We start from the raw sequence: 17,477 nt of genomic DNA on the forward strand, positions 1-17,477 counted from the left end.
AATGTAACTGTTAGGAAGATCTTGTTTCTTCCAATGGCAACCTGAAATCCATCTCTCAGCATCTTCTGTCCATTGTTCCTAATAATAATCTCTGTGGTGAAGCAAAGAAATCCAATGCCACTGTATACATAAGGATACTTCAGATACTTACCCCCTACTCTTCTTAGTAGGCAAACACTCATTTCCCCCATATTGTGTAATACAGTTCCCAATACCATCATCATCCTGATTGCCCTCCTGCAGATGCAGAACAATTTGTCAATATACTTCCTAAAATAGGATGGCCAGAATTAAACATGGTACCTCTGACTTGAATTGACCAAGACAGCATACAATAGCATGATGAGATCCTCAGTATGGACACATTATAATTCATCAACCCATTCTAAATTTGTGTTAGTCTTTTGTACAGTCATATCACACCTTTGATTCATACTGAGTTCACAGACCACTAAAATGTTCAAATCTTTTTTTTTGGTTCACATATCATGGGTACTGATTTTACAACTGTAGTTGTCCATCTGTCATCTCTTATTCTTGCTATATGATTGGCCCATCTCCTTGTTCAGTCATACAGAGCCTTGATGACTTTTTTCTTGTCAGTCTTTGTAGAAAAGTTGTCATTGGTAATATGTTACAGGCAACATACCCACCATGTGTCTCCTATTGAGTCATTTGCACTCTGTGCACCATACTTCTATCAATAATGCCCAAGTTCCATTAGCTTTTTTTTGTAGCTATATCACTCTGTTAATTAATATCTTAGAAGTTTACTCCTGTATAGATCATATCTATGACACAAACAGGATCATCACTTCAGAACTGAGATGTCAAAGGTTCTTTATTTACTTTATGCAAACAGCTTCTCAAGTCCTGTTTTTATCAGAAACACTTACTAAATGATATTGACCATATTGTTGTTATTATTCAGTCCAGTCATGTCTGACTCTTTGTGACCCCATTTGATTTTTCTTGGCAAAGATACTAAGGTGGTTTGCTGTTTCCTTCTCCAGCTCATTTCCAGATGAAGAAACTGAGGCAAACATGGTTAAGTGACTTCCTGAGTGTCACAAAGTTAATAAGTGTCTGAGGCCGTATTTGAACTCAGGAAGATTTCTTTCAGACTTCAGGCCCAGCACTGTATCTACTGTACCACTCAGCTATCCTGATTGACCATATGAACTTTTCAAATAAATGAATAAAGGAATTGACTCATTCATTCAAAGCAGAACATATCTATTACATGTATTCTTGGAGCAAGTCATGGTGCTAGATAGACCCTGGGGATGTGAAGATTTTATATTCAACATGCATGCAGATATGTAAAAACCAAGGTGAGGAGTGATGGAAGAAAAGGGAAAATGAAGACAGAATGTTCTAGAAAAAAATGGAGGATGGAAAAGACACTTTCAGATATCAAGAAAGATTAAAAGAAAGAGGTGCAAACTCAGCTGAATTCTAAAGAGAGAAATGGATTCTGGAAGGCAGAGTTGAGAAGGGAGTGCATTCTAAACATAGGCAACAGTCTGTGAGAATACATAGAGCCAGGAAATAGCATGAAATGTTCAGGGAGCAGTGAGTAGTATAATTTGGCTGAAACCTGGAGTTGCTAAAAGGAAGTAATGTTCCTTATGCAGGAAAGATGTGTTGAAGCCAAAGTGTGGAGGGTGTTTAGCGCAAACATAAAAGATCTGCATTTTTTCCTTGGTAGTGATAAGAAGTCAATGAAGGTTATTGATTAGGAAAGGATAACGTAATCAGGCTTATATCTTGGAAAGATTATTTTGGCAATTCTATGATGAAGCAATGTATCTCAGTGAATAGATTAATGGTCTTGTGATTAGGGGAAAAGAACTGAGTTTAAATTCTGAATCTGATACTTATTAGATATGTAAACCTGAGCAAGTCATTTTAATTTCCATTTCCCTCAGGAAATGTCTCAGAATTTATATATCCTCATAAATGGGTCCTAATTTGTATTGGTGAAGGGAATAGCAGCATAAAGGTTGTGAAATCACAGATATTTCCCTAATGAAGGTTGGATTGGTGAGGAGATAGATTGGAGGCCAAGAAACTATTTAGGAGGCTTTCATAATACTCTAGAAAAGAGATGTTATATAGGTGGAATTGATAGGGTTTGGCAATTGATTAGAGTGATGCATAGTTTGGATGAAGGACAAAGAAGAGAACAAAGATATAAATAAGATTTTAAACCTGGTTGGTTGGGAGGACTGCAACAAATATAAAGTGGTTTGAAGAAAGAATAGTGACTTCTACATGAAGTCATGATGATTGTCCTAAGGAGAAAAAGCAATTCCAGTAATCAGTATCTGTTGGTTATACATCTGTCATCTGTGCTTGCTAAGGTTGAACCCACTTTCACTCGGACTTCATATTTACATATAAGCAAGTGTTTTCAAGACTTTTGAGGGGACTGCTTTGTACCAACTATTCTTACTATACTACCTCAGGAAATGCCCCTTTCTAAAAACTAATTAACTCTGGTTGGCTAATTGATAATCAATGAAGAACACACCAGATGGAGATTTGTGAGTAACAGTAATAGAAAATCTCAAACCTAGGCACTTAAGGTTACCCCTAGAACACTGAGGGGAAAAGTACTAATTGCCCTCTAGGGATCTAGCCTACTAGAAAAAATGGGAATGGAAGAATTAGCCCAAAGGAGCTGTTAAACTGTGTTGGAGAAATTATCTAGGATAATTTGCTTGTCCTTTGCTTTGCAAGTACTCACTAAAAAATTCTCCATCTGGGACTATTGTTCTGGAAAATACTAAAGAAAAATTGGCATTGTTTTAAACTTTAATTGAACAGTCTGTTTTCTAGTGTGTTTTCTTTGAAAATCAGGCTAAGTCTTCTGAGATAACCTTTGCTTTTGTAGCTGAAACCTTTACAAACATTGAGATTGGTAGGAGAATTGCACATTTTGCATCCTTATGATATTGAGGACAACACTGGATGAGGCCTGAGAGATAGTGTTAGACTAATAATCCCTCCCTGAGCAGAGAAGTAGTCAACCACCCTCTGAGGTCTCAACCCGCCATTGGGAGTAGGGCATGAGAGATTAAATGGCAGAAGGAAAAGGAGTATTAACATTTTACACAGATAAAGCATTTTAATTAAATGCAATATAGCTCAGTGGATTGAAGACCAGAGTTCTAGCCCTACCTCTGACACATACCTGCTGTGTAACCTTGGGCAAGTCATTTAAATGCTCAATCCTCTAGGCAACTATTTAACATTGTAAATTTCAGGAAAGGTACCAATCTATATTGATAGAGGGAGTTACCTAAACTAGATTTTCTCTTCATCAATAAAATTACAGATTCAGTTCATTTCTCTATTTAATATCATGTATGTTGATTCTATATTTCTTCAGTAGATTATGAACTCCTTGAAGCAAAAAAGTAGAGGAGGCCCTAACAAAACTGTTCCCTAATCAGATTAATGGAGTGATGTAGCTATTTGGAGAATATTTTGAAAATTGATTAATTGTTTGGCAATGTAACAGCAGCATGTTACTGATGGGGAATGGGCCCAAGTCAAGACCTTTGTCCCTTGTCCCAAAAAGAATTTGACTTCCATTTGTCTACGGGCCCCAGAAAACCCTTAAACTTTTCTTACTCTGGTTTCAAAAGATTCCTCTTCGACTCCCCCTATCTCCCTTTGAAAGCCCTAGCCCCACCTCTTGATCTTATTCAGATGCTTTTCAAACTTCTTCCTTCCAGTTTCTCTCATTATCTATTCCCATTGTCTATTCAATCTCTTAGACATTCCAATCAGAATTCTCACCTAGGCCCTTTTCCCAGCCCTTTCCCTGGTCACCCAAAGTTACTTTAGTGTATGTAAGATCCACCCTGGCCTCCATTTAAAGGCTGAGACTTTCTCATGCCAGCTTGTCCTTACAGGCATTACTAATGGTCAGATTCCTTAAGAGTCTGGCCTGTACGGCTTATCTCGATTAATTTTTTCTCTGACTGAAAGAAAATTCGGATTGATTTCATTCAGGCAGGGCCCATGTCGCAATCTCAGAGTCCCAGCACCCCTAACCTCTAGACCTCATCATTAAAATGAAAAGAACACTGGCTCTGGAGTCAGATGGCCCGGCTTCAAATCCCACCTTTGATAGTTAAAACCTGTTTTACCTTGGACAATTCACTTAACCTCTATAGTCCCATGATAATAATAAATTACTTCCACCTACAAATGGATACAAGAAATTAGAAATAGGAAAACCACAAAAGTGGCAATATCTTTGAGCAGATTTAGTTTATTTGACTTAAATTACCTATTCCCCTGAAGTCAGAAAATTTTCTGAGGCATTGTAGGGAGCTCAGATATGTCTCTGGCATGTTGTACTCAATGTCAATGAGTTGTTGGGACCTTTTTTTTTATTACCACTCTATGATTTTATCAGTATTATTTTGTAACAACTCCTAGAACCTTTCATATTGTTTTAGCATATTATTTAAAACAACTAATTTAGTATATAACCAGGTTAATCCTTTCTTATCTAGAATTGATTTTAATTTTGAAATAAAGTATTTACAACTTTAAATTAAAAGCAGAAAAACTGCATAAGTCAGACTGTGCAGAAATGTCTAACACTCATGATACCTTCCTATAAACAAGCTCCGGCATTATTTGCCAAAAAAAAAATAGTTCCCAGACCACTTTCTACTATATGCAAATGTGCTCCTGTGATTTACAAGGGCATCAGGGGCTCATAATATTCCTGCTGACGAGAACCATGTGAACATAACTGTCAGCAGACAACTGTTCTCTCTGTTTTGTTTTGCAAAATTAATATTTCCACATGTAATTTGTGTTCCCTTTTGGGAATTCTCTTAATTTGCTAAATATTCAGATTGGATTTATATTTATGCAGCTTTAATACTTAACTTCTTATTTTGGAATTAAATATTTTGACTTTTTTTTTTTTTTGGTAATAGTTACTTCATCATTGGTATAATAAACTAACTGGATATGACTATGTTACATTCATTTTTACATTAGAGACCTATTAAAAACTTGATAAACCTCTCCTAAGGTCTTAATCACTGAGTTCACAGTGTGAGGTGATGATTTTATGATATTGATATGGATGCTTTTATGCTAATACTCAAAACTGTATGAACGTATAGGTTGGTAAAATCTGATATACAAAGTTTTCCCTTCTAGTAAAGAATTGAAGTATGGGAAACATGTTATAATAGCCAGGGTACTGGCCTTGGCAGTGGAAGAATCTGAACACAAATCCCATTTCTGACACAAATCAAGTGATCCTGGAAAGGTCACTTAACCCCTATGAACAAAACCATGGATGGTCATTATCTGTGGTAGTTGAGATGGTTCCCATGTTAAGAGATCCTTAAACTGACATAAACCACAGATCCTTCTGGGTATTCATGGAAAGAATTAGAAAAAAAAAGTCATATATTCACCAGGATTACAATAAATATTATGGTAACTAACCAAAATTGATGGGCAAGTTAAAGACTTCTGAATAAAAAGGAATAAGAGAAGTTAAGTACTCTCCATATTGTCATTTGCTTAAGCTCAACTCTCTTCCAGAGGGAATTTGTATAATATGGAAGCAGATTTTAGTTATGGCTACATAGTCAACAGATTTTAAAACACCAATGAACACTTTTAGATTGGCTAACTACACCTCAGAGACACAGAAATTTTGGTTAAATTATTCATTCAGTTAATAATAAATCACAATGAATCAAATAATTTGAATTGTTTGATCCTATATTTTATCACATATATATGTTGATTTGGCTTTAGTGAATAATCTTTCTGCCAAAAAATGAAAAAAAATAGAGAAATATAGAGAGTTGAGTATTAAAATTCTTCTTAAATGAAAAGTGCAAGAATATAAGTTAAAGTACTAGGAATTAATTTTGATATTAATATGCCTTGTACTTTACAGAAGATGCACAGTAAGCTGTCCTAAAACATTACCTAATTCCCTACTTAGAATCCATAATTAAGGAGATAGTTACTGCTACTACTTATAATTGTGCTTACATTTTATTTATTTATTTATCTATCTATTTATTTATTTATTTATTTTAGCACATGGGCACCTAAAGTGTTTTTATAGAAGAAGCTAGAAAGTAAATCTTGTACTTCTATTAATTTCATAATTATTGCTTTATTGATGTAACGATAAAATGTTAGTCACCCTTTATCCCTGAATAAACATATTTAAATGAAAATCTTATATATTTAACTATTAGTTGAAAGCTGAAAAGTCTTCAACTATCATACAAATCTGTCCTTTAAAAACAGCAGAATAAAGTGTGGGATGTACAATCATATCACCACTAGAAACATTTTCTACCAGCTTCTAAACAATTTTGGACCATAATAGATTTCAGAACTCCTTTTGTCATGATAGGAAAGAGATTAATAATTTATATAATGCTTTGAGGTTTATCAAGATTTTTACATATATCATCTCATTTGAGTGTCACATGAAGGTGGTAGTTACTACAGGTCTTATCATACCCATTTTTTTAACTGAAGAGAAAACTGAGCCTTGGAGAGGTTAAAGGATTTGCTTGTGGTCATGTAGTTAAGTCTACATTGGAGGTAGAAATTTTGCCAGAGTCCTCTTTCTGGTATGACACACTGCTACTCAAACATGCCTTATGCAGTTTCTGAAAGGTTTTCCAAAAGCTAATCTCATTGACCTTAAAACTCCTAAGTCACAGGCATAATGATATGTGTTATTTTATTTTCTTATACAATGTCTCATCAGACCACAAGGCAAATGAGTGTTTAGTAGATGTGTTTGTTTAATGATAATCTCGGACCATTTTCTTCGGGCCCCTTCTGACTCATCAGGTGGGACTCTGATTAGGCAAGAGGGAAAAATGTTAACCAGTTTTTTCAAAAGAATAAGTAATAGAACTAGTTATTCCTTTTAAATAAGCATCTATTAAACACATTGTTTAAGAAGAAAAATGGAAAAGATGTTGAACCAAAATAGCTTCTCCCAGATGATCTCAGGAAATGTTAATGTAACTCAGAAATAGTTGAGGAATCAATCCTTGTTAGTTGATTGATTGATAAATGAATCCCATTGCAACTCCTCCTCAGGGACTTTTAAACAGCTGGAGATAATGTATTTGTGGCATGGTAGACATGGGCAAAAAGCATAATTATCTTGATGTTACAAGAGAGATGATGAAGTTTTAAGGATAAGAGAATTTCCCAGAGAAAGAAATGGTATATATGCAAAGAGTGGTGCAGTAGAAATAACATAAGTTTAAACTGGGTACAGGGAGAAAGGATGGTGTTTGATGGTATCTGTCTTTAAGTATTTTATGGGCTATCATATGCAAAAGTGATTAGATTTTTTTATGTTTGACCACAGAGCAGAGTTAAGAAAAATTGAGTGGAAGTTGCAAAGAGGCAAATTTTGGCTAAATGTCAGGAAAAAAATCCTAATAATTGAAGCTGTCCAAAAGTGGAATGGGCTGCCTCCTGAGACAATGTGTGTCCACTCTCAGAAGTCTTCAAGCAGATGTGGTGAATTATAATGGAGATTCCTTTCAGGAACAGATTGAACTAGATACTAAGGTCCCTTCTAATTCTAAATTTTCTGAGTCTAAGGAGATCTGGCTCCTAGTCCCAGCTCTCAAACTAATTATTGGACTTTAGGCAAGTTACTTAAACTCTTTATGCTTTAGTCTCTTCCTCTATACAGCAGGACTAAAGTATCTGCCCTATAATACAAAGCGTTTTTGTGAGTATCACATAGGAGAATTTACAGGGCGACAAAAAGATGAGATTTCTAGTCCAAAGTGCATCACTAATTAGCTATGTGATCTTTGACAAATATCATAACTTCTTTGTTCCTCAATTCGATTATCTGCAAATTGAATGGATTGGGTTCTTGCTTTACATTTTTGCATTTCTATGAGAAAAGAAAAAGGTGTCATGGAATAATGGAGAGAGAGGAGGCCTGGAAGCTGGTACAACCCAGGTTCAAATCTGTCCTCTGACATACTGGGTGTGTGACTCTTGCCTAGTAACTTAGCCTCTTAGAATTCTAGATAATTCTCTGTCTATGAATTTCAAAGAATGTGATGACCTGCATTAGTTGAAGGAATTAATTCACAGAGAAAATTTCCCTATACCCATGAAATCATAGGTTCAGTACTTATCCTTTGATGTGGAGATAACAAATGGAGATAACTTTGAAAAATATCAATGATAATACCAGGATAAGGTACACTTAATAGACTGAGTCACTGTTGTCCTTCGTTCTCAAAGAGGACTAAAATGACATCACTACATTGGGGTTGATACAGTGTGTTAAACTGTGGCTCATCAGACCAATACAAGTTCAGAATACTTTACCACAGGTCAGGCACAAATAAGCCATATGAACATTTGGGGTGGAAATGTCTCTAAATTTGCACATCTCCTATTTCTTTTTGAGCTACTGTAATTCTGCTTTGCTAATAGAGCACAATGCCTTCTTTGATGGAAGCACATCATGCTGGGTGGTCTTTTGCCAGTGTCTCCCATGTCATGTAATTGATTTCTGGGTTTCACAGGCATACAACAATGAGGTCAGAACAAAGGCTCTGTATGCCTTCAGTTTGGTAGGCAGTCTAATAACTCTTCTCTCCCACACTTTCCTTCAGAGCCTCCCAAATATTGAGCTAGCTCTGGCAATTCATGCATCAACCTCATCATCTATGTGTATATCCCTGGAAAGTATACTGCCAATTTCTCCATTTACTGTATCAATGGTTCCACCTATGGATGGTGTGGTGCTGACTGGTGTAGAATCTGTATTTTTTTTTTGTTTGTTTTTTTGCAAAAGCTGACCTTCTTCACTGACTCTTTTTTTGTGTGTATATCTGTGATATTTTCATTCTTTTCACTGATTTACTAATAGGTTCTTATACTTGAAACAACTTTTGATGACTTACTGAGAGTCACAGGTAGCAGAGATTGATGTTAATTCAGTCTTCTGAAGTGTAAAAATCTATTTATCTTGTTAAAAAAAAAAGATTGTCTCAGAACATCAAATGCTGGACTTTGAGTCAAGAACACCTAGGTTCAAATCCTGCCTCAGACACTTTGCTAGCTTTGTGACATGATGTCTCTGAACCTTAGTTTCCTCCTCTGAAAAATGAGGTAATAGTATGACCTATATCATAAAGTTTTCATGAGGCCTAATGGCAATGCACGTAAAATGCAAACTTTAAAGAATAGTATTAATAGGCAACATAGTGTAGTGGCTAGAAAGTTGCCCTTAGAGGTAGAAAGACCTGAATTTGAAACCTGCTTCCAATTAATAATGGTTGTGTGACCCTAAGCAAATTACTTAACCTCTCAATACACCAGGTAATTTAAGACTCTTAAGGTAAAGAGCAGGTATTGATTTGTATTAGGAGAGGGATTTCCTCATTGGAGTTCCATACATCAGTGACTGTCCCTTTCCTTCCTTCCTTCCTTCCTTCCTTCCTTCCTTCCTTCCTTCCTTCCTTCCTTCCTTCCTTCCTTCCTTCCTTCCTTCCTTCCTTCCTTCCTTCCTTCCTTCCTTCGTTTTTCTTTCTTCCTCTCCACTTTATCTATAATTACTATTATTATTATTATTATTATATTCCTACATCACATTAATATTACTTACATTTAGTGTCAAAGTCCAACCTTTTCTATTCCCCTCCAAAATTGTTTATGTACAGTAATGAATAAATATTTTTCTGCAGATTGGGATGTCTACATCACCATAACCTCTAAAAGGTTAAACTTTGACTCACTTCTTAAAGAGGCCTATTCATGGAATGGGTGTTGCCTCACTCAAAGTGAGGACCTGAAAAGACCTTAGCTTGAAAGGGTCAAGGTCTTCCATTGCATCCTGGGTCATCTCCAGTCATCCTGATGGAAATCTGGCCACTGGACTCAGATGGCTCTGGAGGAGAAAATGAGGCTGCTGACTTTGCACAGCTCTCCCTCCCTCCAATCAAAGTCAATTGCAAGTCCTGTCATCATCTCCTTGATGTCATAGTCTTCTTTGAGAATGAAGGACAAACCACAATCAAGCCTCTTAAAGAAAATAAATCTTTTGGAGTGCCTTCTTACCTACTTTTTAAACTGGAGAACTATGTTGGTTTTCCTTTAGCTTTATAATTATTAGATATTTCAAAAATGCACTATATTGCATTCTTGAATCCCAGTTGTTCTGGAATTCCTTGCTTGCTGTTTCCAAACCCCAAGAAACACCTGCCATATTCCTTCTCGATTTTTATTTTTGAGTCATCATAGAGCTGTGAATCTTAATAATAAGAATAAGAATAAGAACAACAAAACAACTAGCATTTTATAGTGCTTCAAGATTTGCAAAGCTCATTAAAAATATTGTTTCATATTTTCTCCACAACAGCTTGGGAGATAGGTGTTATTGTTATCCCTATATTACAGATGAGGAAACTGTGGCAGATAGAGTTAAAGTATTACATAACTAGAAAGTGTTAAGAGGCTTAAGTTGAACTCGGGTATTCTGACTCTAGACCCAGTACTCTTTCAACTGTGCCACAAGAACTCAACTGGTACCTCCAACTTGAACGGTAGTCCTTTCAACTCCAGTTGATTTCCTAGAATCTAGAACAGTTCTGAACCATCTATATGCTCTTCAGGGTCTCCAAACCATTCCCAACCTACTTGCTCTTACAATCTTACTAGGAAGATGAAGACCATCTATGCTGATTTTGCTCCATACTGCAAAATGTCTCAAACTTTAACTATCCTCTCTTCTTTTTCCTGGATGGGAGGTGGCCCTCATCTTATATGTACCCCTTGGAGCTGTTTTTTGTTTTTTTCTGGAGAAAAAACAAAATTATCTCTTTGATTTTATCCCTTTTAATCTTATCTGGGTCCTTGTCCAATCAATCACTCACCCCACCCAAATCTTTAATCTCTCTTTCTCTATTATTCTCTGCCCCACCCCACTATTTTCATATATTCTCAATCTTACTTATAATTTTTTAATGACCTGCAATCATCTAATTGTATCATAACGCTCTCATTTTCTTTCCTGATAAAATTATCCAAAGAATATAAATTTTCAATACTTCTACTTCCTTGATTTTTCATCTCTCACCTTGCCCTCTTTTCAACCTTATTATATAGTCGTGAAATTGTTTTTTCCCCAAACTGCCAATAATATCTGTCGCTTAATTCAATAAATCAACAAGCATTTATTAAGCAAATCCTACTGTGGACTGACTCTTCTCATATATATCATAGAAGGTATTCTGCAGATCCTATTTGAAGTAAATATCTGTTCCCTCAGAAGACATTTACTTCAAATAAGATCTGCAGAATACATTTTATGATATGTATGAGAAGAGTCAGTCCATGATTCTCTTGAAAATCTCCAATGAGGGAAAACCCACTGACACCTTGGAGTAATCTATTCCACTTTGGGACAGTGCTAATTGTTAAGATTTTCCACACATCTAGCTCAATTTTGTCTCTTTGAAACTTCCATTCATTTCTCCTCCTTCTGCTTTCTGGTTAAGCAGAATTTTTTTTTCCCACATGACAACCCTTCCAATACTTGAAGGCAGTTATCTTGTCCCCTATATGTCTTTTCTTTTTCAGTTTCTTTGATTCATCCTCACATAGCATGGACTTGAGTACCTCCACAATCCTGGTTTTATTTCTATGTAAACTATACAACTTATCAATATCTTATTGAATTTTGTTATCCATCACTGAATACAACACTTTAAATGAATTTTGATCATAGCAGAATATGATGAGACCATCACTTCCCCAATACTGGACACTATCTCTCTTAACACAGCTTAAAGTTGTAATTCACTTTTTTGGCTTCCATATTACAGTATTCAATCATTTTAAACTTTTAGCATGTTAACAATATTATATGGTGAGTTATTACCTAGACATTGTTCTATTTTCATCTTGTATTTGTAAAAGCTTTTTTTTTTTAAATCCAAGTAAAATATATCACATTTATCCTTATTTGGTTTCATAACAGGTCAACATTTTGGCCTGTTGAAATCTTTTTGAATCCTAGCTAGGTTAACCATTATATTAGCTACATTTCTAAGACTTATGTCATTTGTAAAGAATTGGGCTTAACAAATATTTTTTAATTGGATCAAATTCTTTATTCTATCAATTAAAATGACTGTTATAGTGATAAAATATAAACCAGATGGTTTTGAAGTGATTGAGTTCCTCTCTTAAACTAAGTTTCAGAACAGATAAAGCAGTTACTATAAAAGAAGCAACTAGGGCACATACAAAAATGAAATGTTTACTTTACTGTGCTAAATAGCAACCATGTAACCTAAAAGAATTAATTTAATTTTTAAAATGATACTATCTTAGACTCAGAATATAACTTGGGAGAGTCTAGATTCTCTCTCTCTCTCTTTCTCTCTCTCCCTCTCTCTCTCTATCTCTCCTTACACTTTTTTCGATGTATACTTTTTTTTAATATAGAATTGCCAATGATACCAGAAGCAATGGCCAGATGTCTATCTTACAGTTATTGGCACAAATTTAAGATGTTGCGAGGGAAAATCAAAACAAATATATTTCATTTCCTAACATCATCCTAGGAATGAAAGCTTTGGTGTAATGTCTGACATGGAAATCATTACAAGAGCCAAATGGAAAAGTTATTTCTATAGTTTCTAAGAAACAGACAAAAAGACTGTCTTAGTGGCAAGATGGGCAGTCTGCTTGAATATGGCAAAATTCTTTCAGGGAGTCAAAAATAAAATGCTAAAATGAAATCTGTAATGTATTAGGTGACGATTGTAGACATAGTCACAGACCAACCGGAAGTGAATGTTAAAATGTAATTTTCAAGAATAGAAATGTACCCAGAATTGATGAATACCACATTCTAGAATATAAAGTCCACTGCCAACAAGACAGTGATGTCTATGGTTTATGGCAAGTCAACAAGATCTTGCTAAGCATTAGTTGTAATATGTCCTTTCCCTTGACCCCTAACATGGGGTTACTTTCTCCCACTTATTTGAATAATGTAGCACTCATCATTATGCTTAAACATTAGACCTAATAATTTTGGTTATACAAAATTAAAGTTTTTGCACAAACAAAACTAATAGAACCAAAATTATAAGGAAAGCAGACAATTGGGAATTTTTTTTCAAAAAAGTATCTCTGATAAAGGCCTCATTTCTCAAATATATAGAAACTGAGTCAAATTTATAAAAATACAAGTCTTTGTATTTATGGTTGATAAATGGTCAAAGGATATGAACAGGCAGTTTTCAGACAAAGAAATCAAAGCTATCTATAGTCATATAAAAATGCTCTAAATCACTATTAATCATAGAAATGCAAATTAAAACAGCTCTGAGGTACCAATTCACACTATCAGAGTGGCTACTATGACAAAAAAGGAAAATGTTGGATGTTGGAAGGGATTTAGGAAAACTGGGACACTAATGCACTGTTGGTGGAGTTGTGAACTTACTCAACCATTCTGGAGAGCAATTTGGAACTGTCCAAAGGGCTATAAAACTGTGCACACCCTTTGATCCAGAAATACCACTGCTAAATCTATATCCCAAAGACACCCAAAAAAGAGGAAGGAACCTATTTGTACAAAAATATTCATAGCAGGGGCACCTAGGTGGCTCAATGGATAGAGCAATGGCCCTGGAATCAAGAGGACCTAAGTTCAAATCCAAACTCAGACACTTGTCACTAGATGTGTGACCCTGGGCAAGTCACTTAACCCCATTGCCTAGCCAAAAAAAAATATTCATAGCAGCTCTTTTTGTGGTGCAAAGAATTGTCAATTGAAGAGATGCCCATCAATTGGGGAATAACTAAAGAAGCTGTGGTACATGATTGTAATGGAATATGATTGTGCTGAAATGATAAGCAGGATGATTTCAGAAAATTCTGAAAAAACTTATATGAACTGATGCATAGTGAAGTGAACAGAACTAGGAGAACATTGTACACAGTAACAACAATATTATTTCCTGAAGAACTGTGAATAACTTAGCTAGTCTCAGCAATACATACAATTCTCCAAGACTATACCAAAGGACTAATGATGAAGCATACTATCTACCTCCAGAGAAAGAACTGATATTGATTGAATACAGACTAAAGCATGCTATTTTTCATTTTCTTTCATTTTTTTCTCTTTTATTCAAGTATTTTTGTACAAAATGACTAATATAGAAATGTTTTACATAATTGCACATGTATAACCTATATTTGATTGCTTACCATCTCATGGAAGGAGAGGAGGGTGAGGGAGGGGAAAAGGGATAGAATTTGGAACTCAAAACTTTACATAAAAATTAAAAAAAAATTACCTGAGGGTAAGACAATAAAACTCAAAGAAATGCTGTACTTTTATTTTTTTTTTAACAAATTTAGCTCCTTACTGGTGAGTGGGCTGATGAGAAATATAATAATTTCTAGCTGTACTGAGAATAGCAGGAAGTAGAAGCTGCTCTTGATAGAGGAACTTCATCTGAAAACCCTGAAGTGAGCCAATAGTTAATTGCAAAGGAAGGTCACTGCTGTATCAATGTAATCATGAGCAACTGTAGCATTGTCTGGTTCATTGGCACTTTTAAGGATAGTGACTTGTCTGGGAAGAATTTGCTGCCAGAACTGGGGACCTCACATCCTTACTTCCTTTTTTTCTTCAGCTTCATTGCTGCCTAGCAAACTGGCATCATATGCTTGGGAGTTCCCAATCTTACTTTTTTTTTTATACTTCTACTTTTGCTTTTTAACTTTAACTTTTTTTAAAAACTTACTTAAATCTTACTTTTATCCCTTATAGAATTTTATAATAAGTTTTATCTCCAGATAAAGACAAACTTTAAACAAAATTATGCTCTGAGTAAATATACTATAAATGAATGTGCCACACTTTGGGAGAGGATAAAGGGGAGCTACTAGACAAGGAGAATAGACTTCAGCCTAAATTTAAACTGTAGAATTTATCATGAGTTTCCAACTCCCTCTTAATATTCTTCTTCTTCTTCTTCTTCTTCTGCTCCTTCTCCTTCTCTTTTTCTTCCTTCTCCTCTTTCTCCTCCTTTTCATTCTCCTCCTTTTCTTCCTTCTCCTTCTCCTTTTCCTCTTCTTCTTCCTCATTTTTCTCCTCCTCCTCCTTCTTCTATCCCTCTTCTTCTGTCTTTATCTCTTCTCCCCAAAATTTTTTTTGCTAAAACAAATTTAAGGAATTTAACTTTTGAGCTAAAATAAAAAAGAAAGATAAATTAAAACTAAGAACCTGAATTTTTTTCCTAAAATGCAAGGAAACACTTGTGGACTAAAAATCTTTAATAAAAATATATTCACTTAATATAAAAAAAGAGATTCCATAAGGAACCACAAAGATTCAGATGGATATAATGCCCTCTTTGATTCTGTATTTGTAATGGTAGCGGGGCCAGATCAGAAAAATGGGTTGATTCACAGGACAGTGGGGCTTCTAAGGAACAAGTCCTCCTAGGCTGGGTCTTCTATATACCCAGGGGTTCAAAAAGCCAAGTCAATGACTTGAACCACAGATCCTTGGACCAATCAAGTTTGGAGGACTCTTGATGATCCTTTAGGGTGAAACCAGTCCTTCCAAAATGAAACAAATGTTGCTTTCACTACAATTCATAATACATTGACTTTGACTCATGCTATTTTACACATGCAGGACTTTTTTTTGAGACCTGTGATTTTATTTATATAAGGAGCTTTAGATGAGTAACTTCTTCTAACAAAGTAGGTTAGCACCTTATTTGCAATTTATATTCTTAGTAAGTTGGCTGAGACCCTGAGAGACAGCCATGGTGCAAGACATGGTGCAAGTATCAGGCAGATGTAGGTTCCAATACCTCCTCAGACACTTATTAGCTATGAGACCCTGTTAAAGTCAACCTATCTGGATTTCAGTTTCCTCCTCTATAAGAAGAGGTGGTTGGATTAATGATCTCTAAGTCCTTTTCCACCTAAAAATCTATGATTCTGTGACTGATTAGGGTTCATTCACCTAGGACAGGTCAGAGGCAGAATCTGAATCCTGCTCTTCCTGACAGTCGGTCAACAACAACATATTAAGTACCTACTATGTTCCTGGCATTGCATTAAGGGCTGGGTATACATTAAAAGGTAAAAGACACATTAGTGCATCTCATAGCCTGTCTACAGATATTTTAAAATCCCTTTGCTCTCTCTGGGTTCAAACTTCTTTTACTATTCACTACTGTGTTAAAGGACATGGTCTGACACACTGGAAAAAAAAACAAAAGAAACAAAAACATGTTGCATTTGGAAGTAGAAAACTGGGCATTCAGGTATTGCTCAGCCATTTATAAATTGTGATCTTGATCAAATCATATACTCTTCCTGAGTCTCAGCATTATCATGGGTTAAATGTAAAATTCGCAAAAAAATAGTATTTGAACTACCTTTTTTCACAGAATAGATGTAACACAAGCCTTTTATAAACTAAAAAGCACTATATAAAACTGAAGTATCATTGTTTGGAAGCAAAATAACTACAAAAAACCCTTACAGAGTTAACATTCCCTTCTGTGGCTCTTCTCTTTAAAGTAAGGCATTCTTTCAGAGCTTTCCTCTGGAGCAGGTCTCTAGAAGAGAATATGAGTCTAGAGAAGTTAACTCTCCTTTGAATTATTAGAGTGCTCTTTTCACATTGGAGTTTTGGAGGATATAGCCCTGCCTCAGATTAATTCTATTATATTTCATTTTTTTTTAATAGATTATTTTCCATTTATTCTGTATATAGCTTGTTCATACATAGTTGTTTGCATATTGGTGCATAACCACATCATCCTTCTTCAAGACTCCTTACTATTTCTCACCCCACACAATACAATCTCTTGCCCAGGCCTGTCAATTTCATCTTTGCAATATCTATCCAATGGCCACTTTCTTTCTTCTGAAATGGTCACCCCACTCCCTCAGGGCAGAACCTCATCCCCTGGAGCCTGGACTGTTGTAATAGTTTCCTGTGGGTCTGCCTTTCTCAAGTCTCTCCTCACTCCAATCCACCCTCTGTTCAGCCACCAAAATGATTTTCTTAAAGTGCATTCTAACCTTGGCACCTCTCCTTGCCCTCCCATTCTCCACTCCCTATCAATAAGCTCTGTTGTTTCCTTATTGCCTCTAGGAGCAAATACAGAATTCTTTGTCAGGCAAAGCCCTTCATACTCTAGTGTTTTTCTACCTTTCCAATCTTCTTTTCCTGTCTGTTTTATGTGAGATAATTTACCCCATTCTACCTTTCTTTTTCTTCTTCTCCCAGTATAATCATCTTTCACCCCTTAATTTTATTCTCCAAATATCATCCATTTATCTTCGACTCACCCTGTGCTCTCTATCTATCTATCTATCTATCTATCTATCTATCTATCTATCTATCT

The sequence above is a fragment of the Vombatus ursinus genome, unplaced genomic scaffold, assembly GCF_900497805.2.
Source record: "Vombatus ursinus unplaced genomic scaffold, bare-nosed wombat genome assembly UNPS02010284.1, whole genome shotgun sequence".
NCBI classification, from domain to species: Eukaryota; Metazoa; Chordata; class Mammalia; order Diprotodontia; family Vombatidae; genus Vombatus; species Vombatus ursinus.